Raw genomic sequence first — 5,994 nt, forward strand, 5'->3', positions numbered from 1 at the left:
GTAATGGGCAAGAAGGTCTCCATAGAGACAGCGACTCTTCTGAACTATGAAGTACTGCCTGATGCTGCTCTGCTCCTACAATTAACACTGGGGGTCCAAACGGAATCTACCCCTTTCTGAACAGCGTCCTTAAAATATGCATAGCAAAAGACTGAAAAGATATTGACTGCTATGATAATGATTGATTTTTATGAACATCTCTATTTCATGTAGCATTAAAATTAATCAAAAATTTAAAATTAAAGAGGCCAGAGCTGGTGCAGGTGCAGTGAGACAAGAAAGAAACAGAGGGGTCTTGGGTCACAGAATGGAGCAGCTGTGCACAGACCTGTATGAGATTGAGGGAGAATGAGCAGTTGAAGGTGTTCCAGGCTGACCAGCTCTGATGCCCGGCTGGAGGAGATCCTATCAGCTGAGAAAAGGCTGCAGTGATGAGGAGATTTAGGGAGAAGAGAACGTCACCACTTCCATTCACAAGGATTCTGAGGCATGCACGATGACCACTGGGCAGCGAGAAATCCAGGTCTGGAGTTGAGCGAAGAAGTCAGAAGTAATCAAGAGCTGGGCACCCCTGTGTGCGGGTCCAGGTCAGAGTCACGCCAGGGGTGAGATGGCTGAAGGAAGAGCCAGGATACAAACTTGGTTCACCTTACTTAAATGGGCTCAGCGATTCAAAGCAAGCGGGGAGACAGGGAGAATGAGAAAGGGGAGCAGAAGCTGAGAGCAGGAGGAAGCCAGCCAAGATGTTACTGTACAGCCTCCTGGTGGAGTGCAGTCACTTTATCACAAACTCTTCGGACCTCACCTGCGTCGCAGGAACGGTGTCTGTGCTGGTCACCGCCTGTTCTCAAGTCCATCCACAGCCCTTCCTTGTTAAGTCTGACCCCTGATAATTACATTTCTCAGGTCCCTGTGCCAACTGGTTTCTGCCAAAGAGAGGCAGTAGCAGGAGACTGGGAGGAGGAGGGTTGCCAAAGCCAGATTATTCCTCCCCCTTTTCTTTCCCCACTCCCACCCCATCTCTGCCTTCTGTGGCTTTTCATCAGACCTGTGCTTCTGGGTCCCACCAAGTACCCAGTTCCTGGGGTCTGGGAACACCCCCCTTCTCCCTCCAGCTTGGATGGGGGTGGGGAGGGGTTAGCTCGCTGCTGCTACTCATCTCTGCATCAGCTCAGCAGCCCATTTGGCTTTTCAGCTCCTCCAACACTTCACAACTAGTTCCCCTGTGATTTCTTCTATTAAACTGGCTAGCGCAGGCTCTGTAGTCCTGGTGGGTCCCTGGTTGATAAACATCAAATGATAATATATCAGTTTCTTTCCCCACAACTTGTTTCAGTCTTCAGAATCCTGTTCAGGCTGGGATTATGCGAGTTGCTATTTAAAAAACCTTCTACTTAAAAGTTAAGGGAAAAGGAAAGTAATTTTAAAAGAACCAGTAAACAAAGATAAAAGCTGAAATAAATAAATTTGTAAAACATAAAGCAGCAGAATGATAAATTAGTTCAAATGCTGGGTGTTGGGGGGTTTTTTTTTGTTTTTTTTGATAAGACTACTAAAATAAATGAACCTCTGACAAATATAATTAAGGGAAGATTTTTAATTAAAAATGACAATGAAGATAGGACAAAATAAAGAAAATAGTATTTTTTCCCCAAATCTAAAGAGAATGTGAGGCACTTGTAAGCTAATCAACAGAAATCCTCAATGAAATAGATAATTTCTAGAATGGTGCAGTTTATTAAAAATGACTCGATGTTTAAATCTAAACAGAATAATAATTAAGTAAGAAATTGAGGAAAGCTTTGATAACGACCTAAAAATGCAGCAGATCCTAAAGTTTGCACCAGAGCAATTTTCCTACTTTTAATAAACAGATGACTTTGAGGCGCCTCGTTGCGCAGTAGGTAACGCGTCAGTCTCATAATAAACAGGTGGCTTTGATGTTGTATAAAACATCCCAAGTGCAAGGGCAGAGGAAAAACTTTTTGGCCATTAGGCAAGCATGATCTTCCTAAAGCCTGATCAAGATGAATGACACAAACAGAAAATCATAGGCACACATCACGAATGAATGTGGATAGGAAAAGCTCAAGTAAAATCCTCACCCTAAAAAAGAACTTGTTTTACTGTGCTGCTTCAGCGCTTTAGAGGAAACGTACTTTTTTTGTAACAGCTTTACTGAGATACAATTCTTAAACCATAAAAAATATGGAGCTCTTTACCAACCTGTGTGTCATCCTTGCAGAGGGCCAGGCTAATCGCCTCTGTATCGTTTCAATTTTAGTGCACGTGCTGCTAAAGCCAGTCCAGGGATGATAACTTCAGGAGTTGAAAGAAATTATGAAGGATGGAGAGTTTGTACATTACTAAAGTAAATAACCATTGGACAAAACCAGTATCAAAGAGAAAATATCATCTAGAGCAGGGGTCTCAAACTCAACTCAGCATGTGGGCCGCAGAGCAAGATCACAGCCCTTCCGCGGGCCGCACTAGGTCTACAAAAGGCAACTGTTACGCAACCCTTTTCTCACTGCAGTTGAAAACAAAAAAAAATCAGTACAACAAGCACAATCATGCAGTTTACTCAGTGTCACAAAACGACCAGAAACTGTAGTTCGCATCACAACTGCTGTTAACTAAGCTAATCTCTAGCTAGGATGCTAGAGAAATGAAAAATACAAGTAGGCCCCTAGGCTTACTTAATTTTATCCAAAATATTTTGAACTTCATGGATTAGTCTGCGGGCCGCACAAAATTGTTCGGCGGGCCGCGAATTTGAGACCCCTGATCTAGAGGAAGCTTTCACAGCAAACATAAAAAGAGTTCATTTCTATGTTATATAAAGAATTTATACATATTGACGCAAAAAAAAAAGTTCCCAATTTGTAAACTTGCAAAGAACTTAAGCAGATGATTCATGAAAACAGAGAAACTATTAGTAAACAAGCATGTGGGAAAATGTTCAACTCTGTTTATAATCAAAGAAATACCTCTTCAAATAATGTTGGAGCATCTTATACCCACTACATTAGAGGGATTTTAGAAATTATCCAGTATTACAATGCCGTGGTAAAATTAGTCCGCTCACACCCTCTAGGGTAGCCATAGAAATTGGTATCATCTCTTGGCAATTCATATCAGGAGCTATCTTAAAATTTCACAATATCTCATTACCCCAAGGAATTTATAAATAATAAAAAATAAAACTACAAGACATTTGTATTCCAATATTCCTCTAACAATCTAGATAAATATATAAAAGATGATCTAAATCTAACAACAGGGGAATTACTAAGGAAGGCTTATAAATTATTGTTCATAATTATAATAAAAATTACAGTTTACCAAGCACCCTTATATAGTTAACTCAACTTTCCCGGGAGGTAGGTAAGAGTCGTTAAGATTCAGAAAGATTGCCCTGGCCAGTTGGCTCAGCAGTAGAGTGTTGGCCCAGCGTGTGGAAGTCCTGGGTTCAGTTTCCAGTCAGGGCACACAGGAGAAGCACCCATCTGCTTCTCCACCCTTCCCCCTCTCCTTTCTCTCTGTCTCTCTCTTCCCCTCAGGCAGCCAAGGCTCCATTGGAGCAAAGTTGGCCCGGGCACTGAGGATGGCTCCATGGCCTCCGCCTCAGGTGCTAGAATGACTCCAGGCCATAACGAAGCAACACCCCAGATGGGCAGAGCATCACACCCCCCCCCCATAGGCATGCTGGGTGTGTCCCAGTCTGACTGCCTCCTCGCTTCTAACTTTGGAAAAATACAAAAAAAAAAAAAAAAAAAAAGATTCAGAAAGATTAAGGAATTTGCACAAAAATCACACAATCAGTGGCTCTCAGATATCTCCTACCAAATCCCACACTCTCTTGATGTTAAAGGTGTGAGTATGAATATCTGCTCCGAGCCTCAGTTTCCTCATTCAGAAACAAGAGCTAATAAGAGTCCCTAAGGGTAGTTAGGCGGTCTGAATGAAGCTCGTAAGCTCCTAGCACAGGATGTGGCCCACAGCAGCACCCAGTAAATTGTTAAGAATACGGTCAAACAAACTGTATCAATTCAATGTGATCACAGCAATTTAAACATGTCTGCAAGTGGACAGGGACCAAAAAGAAAAAGAAAGAATAACAATGGCTGGTGCACAAGTAAGGCAAGAGCATAAACATCTCTTTTTAAAATCATTTTGCTTTTAGTGCAGCAAGTAGAAGTCTGGAGTAAAAGTCTCCTAACATGGGTGGGCATCTTTAGGGGAGCTTAATATTAACTTGAAATAATAAACTCAGCACATATGGCCCCTGGAGATGTGGTGTGGTGTGCGGGACCAGCCAGAGGATGGCGCTGTTTCATTTGCCCAAGGGACTGAGAAGGCTTTTATTGGCTTCAGTAATATGCTAGCACTTGTTTTTCAGTCTTCCTCAAGGGTGAATTCTTCTTCTTCTTAAAACTGAGACTCTGAAGCACCTCAAGCAAATCTCCAGGTAGTCGGGAAATGGAGCCAAGTGCCCTCCGGATGAATAGCGCCTTCCCAAGGGAGCTGCTCTGCTGAGCACCATCATCTTCAGGACCAAGGAGAGTGTGGGTACACGACCTCTCCCTTTGGTCATGTGACTCAGATCAACCATCCATGGGCAGGAAAGACTGAACCAGTGTCAGTTCCAGGTTTTCGGTCTACAAACAGGCAGCCATTCCAACCACCAGAGAGAGAGACTGCAGCGTCGTGAGGGAAAGAGCTACAGGCATCCCTTGGCTTTTCCTCCCGTAAGTCATCCCGGCCCGAAAATCTCCACCCACGACAGGAGCGTCAATGGAAAGTTACCCTTCTCTCGTCTCCTGAATAGTCACGGGCTGGAGTTGTGAACAACTGCATACATGAGTCAGAACGTACACGATTAGCCTGCGAGTTCCAATAAAAGCAGTGACAAGTTCAGCAAAGGACGTAAATTCAGAAGAGAAATGTCAGGGATGACACAGAAACTAGCATGACTGGAGGCTGAATCACATTGAGCTCAGACCCACGTGTCCAAACACCACTCCACTTGGGATGTCAAAAAGGCATCTCAGATTTTATGTGTCAAACATGAAGCCCCAGGTCATGGCCCTCACCTGCTCTCATGTTTGACAGCCCTCCCGTCCCAGATAACTGCAAAGCCAGGCTTCCGGGCCCTCAGCTGGAGTCTCTCTGATTCTTCTCTTTCTCTCACATCTCACCTCTAATCCATCAGAAAATGGGACATCCTCAAGATACACCCGAATTCCTCCTCTTCTCCTCACCTCCCCTGTCACCACCTCGGGCTAGAACAGCACCATCCATTGCTCTTACTTACCCTCCCCACCTCCACTTTGCCCACCATCACTCTTTTCAAACAGCAGCCAGAGGGATCCTCCTCAAACCAAAGTGGGATGACACTTTGGTTTGACACTTAAAAGGTCAGATCCACGAAAGAATTCACAAATTGGATTTCACCAAAATTAAAAATCTACCCTTTAGAAAATATTGTTAAAATAATGATAACAGTATCAACAAGCCACAGACAAGGAGAACATGTTTGCAAAGCACATACCTGGCAAAGGACTCTCGAACTTCAAAAATAAGAAAATAACACAGCTCAATTTAAAACTTAGGAAATGATTTGAACAAACACTTCAGCCAAAAAGATATATGGATGGTAAATAAGAACATGAAACAATGCTCTACATGAATAGTCATTAGAGAAATACAAATTAAAACCACAATAAGATATTCAAGCTATTAGAAATTCTAAAATTAAAATAACTGATCATGCCATATGTTGGCAAGGATATGGGGCAACTGGATTTCTCTAAATCACAGTACAAGTGTAAAATGATACAATCATATTGGAAAAGAGTTTGGCAATTTCTTACAATGTTAAGCCTACACATACCATATGATATTACTATTATACTCCTAGGTACTTGCCCCAGAAAATAGAAAATATACGCCCATGCAAAGACTTGTACAAAAATGTTCATAGCAGTTCAT

At 42.6% G+C, this 5,994-nt stretch overlaps 1 non-coding gene across 1 annotated transcript; it reads right to left on the reverse strand.

The window, feature by feature from the left end:
• Positions 1 to 2,202: 2,202 nt before the first annotated feature.
• LOC136337015 (U6 spliceosomal RNA) lies at positions 2,203 to 2,304 on the reverse strand. The gene has a single exon (XR_010731737.1). It is a non-coding gene; the product is annotated as a U6 spliceosomal RNA (small nuclear RNA).
• Between the last annotated feature and the right edge of the window lie 3,690 nt (positions 2,305 to 5,994).

The sequence above is a fragment of the Saccopteryx bilineata genome, chromosome 4, assembly GCF_036850765.1.
Source record: "Saccopteryx bilineata isolate mSacBil1 chromosome 4, mSacBil1_pri_phased_curated, whole genome shotgun sequence".
In the NCBI taxonomy this organism is placed as follows: Eukaryota; Metazoa; Chordata; class Mammalia; order Chiroptera; family Emballonuridae; genus Saccopteryx; species Saccopteryx bilineata.